We start from the raw sequence: 14413 nt of genomic DNA on the forward strand, positions 1-14413 counted from the left end.
CCTCCAAAATTAGCAAAGAACATATGCTGTTTTCTGCTTCAGGCTTCTGAATTGCAGTAACAATGGGAGGGATCTGCTTTACAGAGACAAGCAACAATCAACATTCACAGCTTGTTTATGAAAATATGAGGTGGTTGGTTTTTTTAAAAAAGTTCCTTGGATGCATGTAATGGATTCTCCCAGCAGTGAAGAAATCATCCAAGGGACATCCCAGTGGTGGTTTGACTACATTTGTATCATATAATGGATCCTGCTAGATTTCTTTTTGGAATTGTCAGCTCCAGTTATCCAGACCCTGAAGTGGTTTGCAGTGACAGTAGAGACGTCAGCCATGTCCATAATCTTGTTCTGAGCTTTTGATCCCTTTTGTGGCCTATTTCACCCTCTGAACCATTCTCTACTGCCCTTCGGGACGGGTTGCAATGTGTATCTAATCAACACATCCACTGTACTTGGAGCAAGAGGAGAATTCTCTAACCATCAGGGTTAGCCCGACTCCACCTTTGCACACACACAAAGAAACCTTGCCGTCTCCAACACTCTGTTCCTTACACTTCTGAGGTTGCTTAATGGATTAAACTGGAGTGGAGAATAATCATTATCCCACTCATGCACACCCACTTGCCTTTACTTTTATAATAACTTGACTCACCCTTCCCCCAACTTTGTGCCCTCCAGACACTTAATCCATGCTGCCTGGGAGCAAAATATCTGAAGGGCACCAGGCTGAGAATAGTTGCTCTGAGGTTCTAGCAGAGGGCCAGAGGCTTACAGAAACAGCTAGCCAGTACAGATGCCAAAATACCATTAAGAAGCCATGAGGCTGAAGGAAGGATTGGGAAACCTCTGTTCCCCCCCCTCCCCCGATGCTGAACTTGGTTGGCCATGCTAAAGGGAGGTGTGCAGGTTCTCTATCCTTGTGTTCAAGCACCAGCCATTAAAACAAATTTCTAGCAACGTTAAGTTAAAATGCATAGTACTCACATCGCCGTAGGCTTTGCAGGTGACTTTCCACCAAGGTATCATTTTAACTCGCCGCTGTAAAGAGTCTTATCACCCCACGAGGAATTATGTTGCTACTGTCCAAACAGTTGGGGGTGGATGGCTTGCCTTTCCTTCTAACAGTTTGTCCCAACTGCCATGGAACAATTTAAGTCCAAAATTCCATTCTCCTTTCCCCCTCCCTTAAAAGGCTGTTTGCTATTATGGATGTAGTCGAGCTTAATTCCTTTATGTACGGTATTTCATGCAAATTCATCATGAACTACAAAATGCTGATTTTGACCACTGAAAGGAGGGTAAAGATGGTTGGTTTATCTACCGTCGCTATGAGGAATGAAGTTAACCTCCAGAGAGCCAAACAGTACTTCAGAAAAGACACACTGGGCAACCTGTCTAGATCTCTTATCGTAGAGGAAGACATAAAATAGTTAATATGGGGCATGAGTTGTCTGAAGGAATATGGTTAACAGATTAATCTCTTCGTGCAAAAGGAATTAAAGTGTACCTTGTCCTTTTGGGATAGAATAGTTGGCTGAAAGTCTCTTTGGAAATAAGCTTCTTTTGAACTAATGACATTTCAAGGAAGTTGTGGTTTTTATATGCCCCTTTTTATGTAACATGTTTCATCAATCCTGTGATCCTGGAAGAGGTGAAGATGAGAAATGCTTGCTTTACTTGCCAGTACTTTCATAAAGACCTGTGTATTAGGGAAACTTGTCTTCATCCTTTTTAAAAATTTCATTTACAAGTAGATTTAAGTCTTTGTAAGGGTTTCGAGTCTTTGAATCTAAGGGTAGTTTATTCAGGATTCAAAGGCAGTTCTTCTAACAAAGTTCCATTTAATTTCATGGGATAATATGTTTAGAGTTGGTTTTTCAGTTTGTGACCTTTAGATATGCACATCTTGTACAAGTCTTCAGAATAAAATTCTATTTTATTATTGGATCTTGCTCCTAAAAGAAATCTCAAATGACAGTACAGTGGTACCTCGGTTTAAGAACAGTCCTGTTTATGAACGATTCAGTTTATGAACTCCGCAAAACCGGAAGTAGTGTACCGGTTTGTGAACTTTACCTCTGTCTAAACGGAATCCGAAGGGCACCAACGGCAGCAGGCCTCATTAGGGAAAGCATGCCTCGGTTTAAGAACAGACTTCCAGAATGGATTAAGTTCGTAAACCAAGGTACCACTGTACCATACAACAACTGTTGTTGTTGTTTTCCGTATTTATAGTCCATTCTTCATCAATTTTTTTCAGTTCCAGAATGGGGAACAAAGTAATAAAAATAAAGAGAGAAAAACTATACAAAAACTACAAAATCATATAAACAGGACCAACAAACAGCTAAACAATTATAACATAAACAAGCAAAACTACAGCAATCTAAATTAATATTTCCAGTTTAATGAAATACGGACCTCAAGAGTCAGCAAAGCGGCAGGTAGGGATGTTCAGATGGATTTGTTTGCCTCTGCCATCTTTCTTTTCCTGACCAGTCTTTTCCTGACCATTTAGAGATGAGGGAACCCTGGACTTAATGTTAAGTGGTTTCCAGGACCTGGTGTGAGATGAAGAGTTATTAAATTCAACATAAATGTAAGTGAACATTTGACAAGGAAGTCTAACACAGTTGTACTGTATTTAACTTCAAGGTGGAAACTTCTATAAAAAAAATGGGGGTGAGGAATTGGTAAAAAGAAAAGTAACGGCCAGATCTCTCAAGAATTCTTGGAGGTTTCTCAGGTACAACAGTAGAAGCTTAGCTTAGCTAGAATATATTTTGCAAATTGGGAAAAGTACTGCTAAGGCCGCGAGGATGCAAAAAAAGAGAGACGAATATCACAGAGAACATTAAGACCAACAACAGTCTTTACAAAGAAGTCAGTGGTATGCTAAATGAGATTGCAGACAAGCTCAGTTATTTCATCTTTTGATGAAGGCGCAGCGAGTTCCATTTTTTAGAACTTTATTTCTCAGGCAAGCAGGGCATTAGAAATGGAAGCAAGTTGTGTTGGCAAGCGACAAAGTTCTATGCCTTGCTGACAAGTTTAAAACTCCCAAATCACGGGGTTGGGATGGTATCCACCTGAGAGTTCTTGAACTTCAATGTGACTGCAGATTTTCTGACAAATCTGTATGTTGTCTCCATGGTTGAGAACTGGAAAGTGGCCAATGTAGCACACTAGGAGGGTTCTACTTGTGCTCTATAGCAGGGGTGGGATACCTGTGACTCTCCAGATGTTGATGAAGAACAGGTTCCTGCCTGGGCCATTCTGGCTAGGATTGATGGGAGTTGGGAATCCCCAAAACACCCAGAGGTCTACAGGTTCTAGTTGAAACCTCTGTATCTTTAAATGCTAGGGAGTGACGACAAAAGGACAGAAATCTGCCTGACCAGCTGGTTACTTTCAAAGGAACTAAAGCATGCTAAACAATAAGATAGCATTTTTAGTGTTGTCATCTCTAGGAACTGAGCTGCAGCTTGTGCAGCAGTTCACAACACCATATTTCAAGTCGGATCAAAGGCAGTTCTGAATAATTGGACGTGAGCTGACAGAAGAATGTAGGTTCTTTGTCAACTGTCAGGATTGCCTCAAGTTACGTGGCTGGTTGTATACTTAATCTACAGAAAATCCAGGGACTCATCTTCCTATCCCCTAATTAGTATTAATAATTTGGTCTGCAGTTTATTAATATACAGCAGATTACGTATCCTCGTGATATATTTTCTTCCCTTTCAATGCTGTTAAGCAGATTTATGTGAGGTTAGTGCAAAGTGGCAATGAAGAGCATTTCTGTTTGAAGTAACTTAATTATTTAAAGGTTATGTGAGAATTGAAGTCACATCCTTGAAGTACGGAACATGTACTGCATTTATCGTCTAAAATAATATTGGTTTGGTATTCTAAAAGTTGGTGCTTTTGTCATCACTGGCACGAGCAATAGGTGAGTTTGGATGTGTCTCACTCAAGTGGTCTCTCTTATGTTTGGATGATAGGACATGTTGACCTGCCTCTGATGAGAAAGTGGGAGAGGAGGTTTGAAGAACTAGCTCTTAATCTAGAGTTAACTGTAAGCTGAATAACTTAGCTGATTTTCAGCAAACAGATTCTACTGGTTTGTGACAATGAAACATTTCCCAGTGAGGCAGTGTGGTGTAGTGGTTAGAGTGTTGGGATTCAAATAATTAACTGTTGTAGCTTGTCTTCACTTACCCTACTCCACTGCCCTGCTCACAGTTGTGAAGGATATGAATGGGCCATGTTACCTTTAAGAAAATGGGGTAAAGGGGTAGGATAGGCCAATATATATGTGGACTGTCCCTGGATTAAGTGACATTTCTTCCTTAAGTTCTCAAACCTAGCTCAAGGTAGTCATCTAAGCTAGCCAGATGTTGAACTGATAATCACAGTCGGTCCATCATTAGAAAAACAAGACTGTAAAGCTGTCTTACCCCAAAATGGCAACTAGACATTCCATTTTGGAGACTGTAATCTTCATTTAAGGGACACGGGTGGCACTGTGGGTTAAACCACAGAGCCTAGGATTTGCCGATCAGAAGGTCGGCGGTTCGAATCCCCGCGACGGGGTGAGCTCCTGTTGCTCGGTCCCTGCTCCTGCCAACCTAGCAGTTCGAAAGCACGCCAGTGCAAGTAGATAAATAGGTACCACTACGGCGGGAAGGTAAACGGTGTTTCTGTGCGCTGCTCAGGTTCGCCAGAAGCGGCTTAGTCATGCTGGTCATATGACTCGGAAGCTGTATGCTGGCTCCCTCGGCCAATAAAGCGAGATGAGCGCCGCAACCCCAGAGTCGGCCACGACTGGACTTAATGGTCAGGGGTCCCTTTACCTTTAACCTTCATCTAAGAAGCCGTTTAGCACCTAGCTTATACATCTTGAGTTTCTAACACTGCCTACCTCACAAGGTTGTTGTAAGAAGAAAAGAGGGAGATGGATGTAAGCCACCTTGGGCTCCTTGGACGAAAGGTGGAATTAGAAATGTAATATAAGCATGCAGTCCTACATATGTTTACTCAGAAATAAGCCCCATAAACTTCAGCAGGACTAACTCCCAGGCAAATGTGTGTGTAGAACTGCAGCATCAATGAATTTGCGGAATAGGAATAGCCTAGTGGATACAGTATTAGGTGTGGTCTGTCCACCTTGGTCTCATTCAGGCCTCTGTGAGTTTCACAGCAGTGCTGTTTATGGGCACCTATCAGCCTTGGTCCCAAATGTCATACATCGTGCTTTAAAACATCGTGTCAAGTTTTTCTAATATCGCTTGCAACAAATCAGAATATTCATGTCCAAGACAGCTATGACCCCCTCTTTGTATCTCCAGGAAAAAGTATTTCAGGCAGACATGGTAGAGTGATGCTAAATCAGATGATGTCTGGCCAGAGCAGAGAGAACTGTGCTTGTGGTCAGAGGATTCCATCTAGTAAGCAACTCTGATTTATATTGACTCTAGCTCTCTAAAGAGAGGTGAGGGGACTCCAGTGGACAAGGATAGTCTGTGGGAGGAAATGGGCTAGTCCTCATACTTGGAAGTGCTGAATTAATGATGAAATGGGGAGGGGGGAGCAACTTTCTTCACTTTGCAGTATTTGGTGATAAAAATGTTTTAAGTAGATGTAAATGCTTATTTATTTATGACAGGCCATGAGGTTTATTAAACATGGTAAAGTTAAGTTGGATCTGTAAAGCCCATGTAGAAACACCATGACGGGGTGAGCTCCTGTTGCTCGGTCCCTGATCCTGCCCACCTAGCAGTTTGAAAGCACATCAAAGTGGAAGTAGATAAATAGGTACCACTCCAGCAGGAAGGTAAACGGCATTTCCGTGCACTGCTCTGGTTCGCCAGAAGTGGCTTAGTCATGCTGGCCACATGATCCAGAAGCTGTCTGTGGACAAACGCCAGCTCCCTCGGCCTATAGAGTGAGATGAGTCGTCCGCGACTGGACCTAGCGGTCAGGGTACCTTTACCTTTACCTTTAGAAACAAATGCAGTGGTCTCTTGCATACGAAGGTTCATGCCACAATAACTAGCCAACCATTGGCACAACACTTTTGATTTGGTGAACATTTTGTCACATTTAATATTGAAACATCCATAATTTATATTCAGGGCATATTCTGTAGAAAGGAGCCCCCCCCCTTAATTCAAGGGTTTAAAACAGAACTTTAATAACTACTACTACAGTCATACCTTGGGTTGCAGATGCTTCAGGTTGTGTTTTTTTGGGTTACGTACCGCCGAAACCCAGAATTACTGGAACGGGTTACTTCTGGGTTTCGGCGGTCGTGCATGCATAGAAGCACTAAATCACGCTTTGCGCAGCAGCGCAGAAGTGCTGAATTGCAACCCACACACCGCTGCGGGTTGCGAACGTGCATCCCGCACGGATCATGTTCACAACCTGAGTGTCCACTGTACTATTACTGCATTAGGAAGTTGCTAATATTCTAGGATGATAACAACGTGACCTTTAGGTATGTGCTATGATCTGTGCCACAAAGTCTCATTCAGGTATTTCCTAGAGTTTAATCAGATGATTCCAAGGAAGCTCATGTACAGATCTTGAGAGGTAGCTGCTGCTTTTTAATCCACCAGTGAAAATCTTTTGGGGAAAGTAAAAAAAAAGACATTAATGGGATTGGCTTTTATGGAAAGGTTCTGAAGGGAGAAATCTTGGAATGAAAAACAGCCATTAAATAAGTGATCTTTTAAGTCAGGAATTCCCCTTGTTTGCAGGAGGAAGGACTGCATTGTGAAGTTGGCATTGCTGATCATTGTCAATGCAGGCCAGAGATTCAAGCAATACAGTCATTGTGGTTTGAGAAATGGTACAATATCCTAAATCAGGCATAGGCAAACTCGGCCCTCCTAGCTAACAGGACCAGTGGTCAGGGATGATGGGAATTGTAGTTCCAAAACAACTGGAGGGCTGAGTTTGCCTATGCCTGTCCTAAATAGTCAAGGTTTCACATTGGCTGAAATGCTGCAGCTGTGCAAATAAGGAAGGGGTTGCTATTTTAGGTTGAGCCTATATATGAACTCCCCCCCCAAAAAAAACCCCAAAAAATACTTGGGGGCGAGCCACAAATATGAATTTACAACATATTATAAACCTATAATACTGTTTTTAAACCAACTAGCGTAGTTTTGTTAATGCAGTGAGCTAATTTAAATGTGTGACATCAGTGCATTCTTATAATAATATTGTCCTTACTTCAATCTTTCTTGGAAATTCCCCTTTTATATTCTCTGTCCAATGTTTCTAACCACATGAATAATTTTTGTAGAGCTTTATTATTTTTTACACAGTTACAACTGCTGCTCTTGTTATTGAGGACAGATTGTTCTGTATTGCCTTTCATGTTTTGTGGAAGGTTTTTTAATGTTACTTTTAGATTTCTTCCATTATTTCTAATATGACATTATTAATGTGGAATAACCTGTTGGGGGTGAATATTGGAGCCTCCATTAGGTTAACACTGAACATTGTGTTTTAACTGTATTGTGTTTTAATTTGTTGGAAGCTGCCTAAGGTGGCTGGGGTAACCCAGTCAGATGGGCAGCATATAAACAATAAAGTGTTGTTGTTATAAATACCTACAATTCTACGACTCTTCTGCAGTTTTCTTGTATTATGACAGAATAATTATTTCATTAATATTTTTTCCATTAAAATATAGAATTACGGACATTCCTCAAGGATAATATGGTGTACTGTAAAGATCCGATCCTCAATGAAATATAGAAACTCATGTGCTTTGGTTTGCATTTCAAGATATAGATGTATGTATAAGTTGGCTAATACTGTCTTTTAATGGTATATCTAGGCACATTCTGAATACAGTGGTACCTCGGTTTAAGAACAGTCCGGTGTAAGAATGATTTGGTTTACAAAATCCACAAAACCGGAAATAGTGTCCCGGTTTGTGAACTTTACCTCGGTCTAAGAACGGAAGCCGAACAGTGGAAGGGCACCAGCGGCAGGAGGCCTCATTAGGGAAAGCGCGCCTCGGTTTAAGAACTGTTTCAGTTTAAGAATGGACTTACGGAACGGATTAAGTTCGTAAACCGAGGTACCACTGTAGTATGGATAGGACGTATATTTCTTTGTAGTGATGGCTAAAATGACCAGGATGGTTGCAACAACAAATAAACTTTGACAGCCAGCTATATAGAATGACACATTTTCATTTTACATAATTTGTGCTTGTTGAAGACCACTCTGTGAATTTTCTAGAGATACTGAAGTGGACAAATATGAAAAACAAGGGATCTTGTAATGTATTGGGATGTGTGCATAATACAACCCAGTTCCTTGTTTGTCATCTTTCACCAATAGCATCTAGTACACGAGGAAACAACAGGTCCAGAAAGGAATGGCTAGCATCCAAAGAAAGCATCTTTTGTAAACACCCAAGTGTTGAATACCTGAAAAATACTGATCTCTAAGAGGCACAGCTGGCACAAAATCACAGCAACAATATGTCTCATGATTGCCATGAGCCTAGTTAAGTATCGGTTTGCTTTTTTGCTGCTTTCATAATGTATTCACAAATTGGCTTTCCAGATGATATTTTGCAAACCAGTTCTATATACAGTTAGCAAACAGGTTTCATTTTTAATCTAGGCAGATCAATCTTAACTTTGCAGCAGAGCCAGTTATTTAAAACCACAATCTCTTTATATCCCTCTCAGCACTGAGGGTTCTTTGAATATTTAAATGTAGTGTACCCACCTGGCATAACTCTGCTATTTCAGAATGCTTGTTAACAGAATCTGAAAATCTGTTTAATATATGCAGGTACTGTTAACAAGCTCATTGTGTAATAGTCAGTAACATTTAGATCTAAATCTGTGGCCAGATTCAGACACCTACTGAGGTGGAGCAAATGTACCGTATTTTTCGCTCTATAGGACGCACCGGACCACAAGACGCACCTAGTTCTTAGAGGGGGAAATCAAGAAAAAAAATATTATTTCCCCCCCCCCCCAGCCCCAAAGAGCAAAGAAGCCAAGACAGTGAGCAGGATCCATCCCGCTTGCTGCCTTGGCTTCTTTAGCCTTGCGCAGCCTCCCCGGCTGGAGAGGCTGCGCGCGGCTATGGCAATTCCCCCACCTCCGGCAAAAGCCCATAGGAGCCGCACACCCTTTAAGGCTTTTCTACGCGTCAGTCCCTTCTCCCTCCTGGGGAAAAGCCCGCAAGAGCCGCACAAACTTGTGTGCGGCTCTTGGGGGCTTTTCCTGCCTGTCTCCCCCCTGCATTCGCTCCATAGGACGTGCAGACTTTTCCCCTTAGTTTTTAAGAGGGAAAAAGTGCGTCCTATGGAGCGAAAAATATGGTACGTCAGTTCCCTTCACCACATAGTCTGTATGGACTCATTGACACACATCTTTATCCTTAAAAAAGAAAAAGTAAGATGATGACCCATACAGTGTGTTTGGGCCAATGTGCATGGAGTCTGCATCTAATACTACTTTGTGTTTGGACTGCACACTTTCATCACCACTGTGAGAGTTGCAGAAGCAGTTTGGTTAGTTTCTGAACCAGGCTATTGAATATCACTACCTGATAAGACTGCACCTCTTTTTCTATTATAACCACCACAAAATCCCCTATCAATCAATGCTTGGGGTTATGGGTAGTTTTTATTTTTAAGCTTGTTATCTCAGGATTTTGTTTCTCTCCTCCATTCAGTAAATATTTCAGTTGAGTGACCTTTTTAGCATGGGGTATGATTTCTAAAGATTCCCCCCCCCCCATTAAGGAAAGCTGGGGGCGAGGAGTATACCATTCAGTGCAGTCTGGTGAAATTATTTTTGAAATTCACAGTATGCAAATAATACACAAGTAGTCAAGGAGACTGCTTCTGTTTCCATAAATTCTTCAGCCTCATTGCATTTTTATGTATATCTAATCTTGGGCCACACATATTTGAAGTGTAATAGCTGTGTTGCACACAACTTAATTTTGACAGTGCTTAGTCCAATATCAGTTTGTCAACAATGGTTAAAAGCAGGGCTTTTTTTCATCTGGAACTCAGTTCCAGTTCCTCTCAGGTGGACACCATTGCTATTATAAGAGAACAAGGGAGGTGTTCATTGTGAGTTCCAGCACTCTTTCTAGAAAAATTGCACTGGAAAGGAAGAGTCTTATGGCTATTTAGAGCAAGAGTGGGGATGGTGTTGGATTGCAGCGGCTATCATCCCTGACCATTGGTCATTCCGGGTGAAGCTGATAGGAATTGGACTCTATCTTTATCTTGCAAGCCACATGTTTGTGCCTTAAAGACAACTTTATTTTGGCATTAAGCTTGCATAGATGAGAGTTCATCAGATGATAGAATACCACCCCTCAACTGCATACTTTTGGTGAAGTGGCATATGCCATAATTATTTTTCTTAGTCTATAAGGTGCTACAAGACTCTTCGTTGTCTTTGTTGCAGCAGATTAGCATGGTTACCCCTTGGTGGGGTTGCCATATCTTGAGCAAAAAAGAGGACAATCCTGAAACCCAGACATTTCCTTTAAAGCGAAGCGTGAACCTCCCCCCCCCCCCAAAAAAAAAAGAGAACATGTCCGGGATTACCTGGATGTATGGCAACCCTACCCCTTTGGAAATGGTCACAATTGAAGCAGGCTACAATGGTTTCTTTCTTTTCAGATGTTTTATGTTGCCCAAAATTGCACCAATTGCTGCCCTTATTAAGGCCTAGCTTAAATTAGTGGTGACATCTAGCAACTCTGGTGGGGTTTGTTTTTTTTTATTTCCCCCCCCCCCCACTGCAAAAATAGAGTCCCTGAAGCTGCTATTACCATTTAAAGGCAAGCTGATATTGGTACTAATATTAACTTACCATGGGAGTGCATGTTGGGAGTGTAGTGCAAAGCCCCAACACTGGTTAATACTCTGGTCCTGATTCTATTAGACTCATCAGTCACAGTTGTTGTAAAAGTGTATGAGAGAAAGAGATTTAAAATGCATGATTGCCCTGAGCTTTGGTGTGGTGCATGTAGGGTAGAATCCTTGTGAAACAGCAAAATCAAAGCCAACATAATTTAGGATTCGTTGACTGAATTTAATAAAATGGATCCAGTAATTACATAATTTTAATAATGCTTGTTTTTTAAATTTTTGTTTAGACTCCCACAGAGTTAAAAATATGAACATCTCAAGGGGGAAGAGGGAGTTAAAATACTGATAATGGTACGTTAGACCTTATTCTGGCAGCAAGCAAAAGGCTCTTGTTCTGTCCCTTGCAACTGCCAAATAATGAATTTGAACAGAACTTCTAAGGAATTAAAAAATCCTGCATGATTTCTCCACTCCCCTTCCTGCAAGTACTCACTGGAAACAGGAGCAACAAAAGTCTAAACCAGAAAAACCAGCACCAAAATTAGGGCAGAATCCAAAAGGTGAATGGGCTTCTGTATACACCATTGCTTTTTAGGAAAATCACATAGGAGCATGGTGAAGCACAAGGCAAAGGAGTCTGGAAAGTTCTTTCAATGGGAAATGCTACCAGGCTAACCCTTGGCTAAAGGCTTTATGGACTGGATAAGGCAGAAGTCAAATAAGTATTCTTATGTGATCAACTAACTAAAAACACTTAACTTTTGTGGGCGATGACACAGGAAATGGTCCAAGGTCACATGAGACAGTTCTTGCTGAAGCTAATCCATTCTTCGGACCTTGTAAGTGGCCTAAATTTAGTGAGACCACTTTGAGTTAATTTAAGTTATACTGACATTTACGGAAGAACAGCATTACAATAGTGAATACTGTAGAAACATATCCCCTCACTAATTCGGAACTGGAAAGCCTGGTGGAGATGTGCTCATCTGGCCATTGGTTTTGCACACTCGGCCATTATAGGTGCTTTGTCTGTACAGTGACTAAGCAACTCTCAGCCAGTGCTGCCTTGTGCCCACTGATACCGCTAGGCTGGAAGATGGGAAGACCAACAGTAGATGGAACCAGAGCCAATGACGGGCAGAGTCAACAATTCTAGTTTGAGCCTCATCAACACTAAGCTTGGAACAACAACAAAATCAGGTCTGAATCCAGTCTAAAACCAGTTTATATGCTGGGTTGTAAGTGATGTTGCAATGTTTTTTTAAATTATTATTACCACCAGGGCTTTTTTCGAGCTGGAACTCAGTTTGTGCAACTCACACATTTTCAAGTGAACTGAAATACCCTAAAAAGCAAGCAGGCAATACCAAACCCAAATCAGACCTAGGAAGATTTTAATGCTCATTAGCAACAGAATGTTGACTTGGGACATGGAAATGGGGGGAGGGATGATATTGCCACTTGAAGGTGAACATCGCTAGAAGTTGGCAGGAACTCTGTGTGGTGTGTTACTGTCAAGAGGTGTGAATACGTTCTAGCATTTTTTTGGTGTGTCTCAGTGACATGTGTAATGCATAACATTTGCCGTAGAATTAACATCTGCTAGTTCTGTTCTTTTTGAGTTATACATGTAGCCGGTTCTTAACTATGTTAAAAACTCTGGTTTTATTTTTTGTTGTTTTAGACAAGCAGGGTAGGGTATGGAAGAAAAACACTTGTCTCTCATTACACCTGCAATAATAGAAGTAGAGGGTGTATGTATTTGTGCAATCATGCCCAATCAAAGGGACATTATCAGAATGGTGGTTTAATTATCCAGATGAAAAAATGCTGTTATCTCTTGTGCACCAAACAGTTTAATAAAGTTCCAGAGACGTATTGCGTAACTATGTTGCATTGACATCCTGTAATTAAGGGGCAGATGGAAAGCAGTAAGACTGAAGGGTGAGATGCTGCTTCAATCAGAATGTGTGGAGTGAATCTGCTGAAATAGGCTAGTGGGCAGGGAGGATTAGCCGCTGTGCTCCCTGCTCCTATAATTTGGAGCTGGTGTTTTTCTAAAGTGGAATGAGTTCCACTAGCCTAGAAAAGTCACAGGAAAACAAGTACCTAGCAATGTTGTAATTGTAGCAAATAGAGTACTACATATGGTTGCATCAGAGGTCAGGTTTAGCATTTGTTCCACATAGATTTGGTACCAGCTAGATACCTTATATGGATAATACATTCAACTGGCAACCATCCCAAAAGTGCAGGTGCTTTTCTCTCATATCAAACTTAGTACTTAAGCTGCAGCCTGCCTCATGCAGCTGCCTCTTCCTCCTTCCTTCTAGCTGGAAGTTCCCTTGTTCTAATAGTGTGGTTTAATTGGTTTGTACCATTACAAAAAGCTGCACAGGCCAGAATGTACATGCTTTGTTTTCTTACATTTGTCCATCATGGAATTCAAGGTGGTACATATGTGGCTATCTAGATGTTGACTAGACCCAGACTTGCTTAGCTTCAGCAAAGCAGTGGCCTCTTGTGCCTTCAAACCGCACCCAGTTGGTTACCTCAGGTTACATACACTTCAGGTTACATACGCTTCAGGTTACAGACTCCTCTAACCCAGAAATAGTACCTCGGGTTAAGGACTTTGCTTCAGGATGAGAACAGAAATCGTGCTCTGGCGGCGCGGTGGCAGCAGGAGGCCCCATTAGCTAAAGTGGTGCTTCAGGTTAAGAACAGTTTCAGGTTCAGAACGGACCTCCGGAACGAATTAAGTACTTGATCTGAGGTACCACTGTATATTCTTTCCTGCATTAAGAACATTTGCAAGTGGTACAAAGGGCATAAGCAGTTGTTTTTTTAATATTGTGTTTGAAAATCTCCATTGTTAGAATAGCTTATAGGGTTAAGAGTGCTACAAAGCTGTCATAAATGTAAAAACATCAGCTTAAAGAAACTCTGAAGCTTCCACTCACTTTAACAGTCTTCCACCCTGTGCAATCTTGCCCTTTCCTTCTGTCACTAGACAAGGTTGGTAAAGGTTACCTTGAAAATAAAAAGGAAGCCTGCTGGTGCTCTTCAGATGTGAAGAGGCAGGAGCAACATTCTACCTGAGAAGCAGCACTTGAAAAATTCGTATGTGAAAAGGTAGAGAAGGCTATGAACTAAAGTCATCAGCGAGGGTTTTGCCAGCAAGAGCTAAGAATATTCTATTCCTTTTTAATAGTAAATGTAGAATCCAGAGAACAATGTTAGAATCCACATGTTTTACCTTCATTATGGACCTAGATTATTTTCACTGATCATGTTAGTTAATAAAGACATAATCGCTCAATGTTAATTCTAACTAACAGCTTGCAAACGAACCTGAAATGGGCAAGAGATCTATAATAACCATATATGATCATGACTACGCATCCTTGAGGGAACAATGCTCCGCATTTTTGGTGGGGGAGGACATTTTCTTTTACAATAGAGCTTCGCTTTCTTCTAAGCTAGTATTACTTCTGACTTTTTTATTGGAAGAATTAGACATGTATTTGGCAG

The 14413-nt window shown here is 41.2% G+C and overlaps 1 protein-coding gene across 2 annotated transcripts in view; it reads right to left on the reverse strand.

The window, feature by feature from the left end:
- Positions 1-2051, reverse strand: part of ARID2 (AT-rich interaction domain 2) — a 113709-nt gene extending 111658 nt beyond the window's left edge. For both annotated transcript variants that reach the window (XM_079994029.1, XM_079994026.1), the window contains exon 1: positions 985-2051. The gene's annotated coding sequence lies outside the window, so the exon portion shown is untranslated. The remainder of the gene's footprint in view (positions 1-984) is intronic.
- Positions 2052-14413: the final 12362 nt, after the last annotated feature.

The sequence above is a fragment of the Podarcis cretensis genome (genome assembly GCF_951804945.1).
Source record: "Podarcis cretensis genome assembly, chromosome: 10".
In the NCBI taxonomy this organism is placed as follows: domain Eukaryota; kingdom Metazoa; phylum Chordata; class Lepidosauria; order Squamata; family Lacertidae; genus Podarcis; species Podarcis cretensis.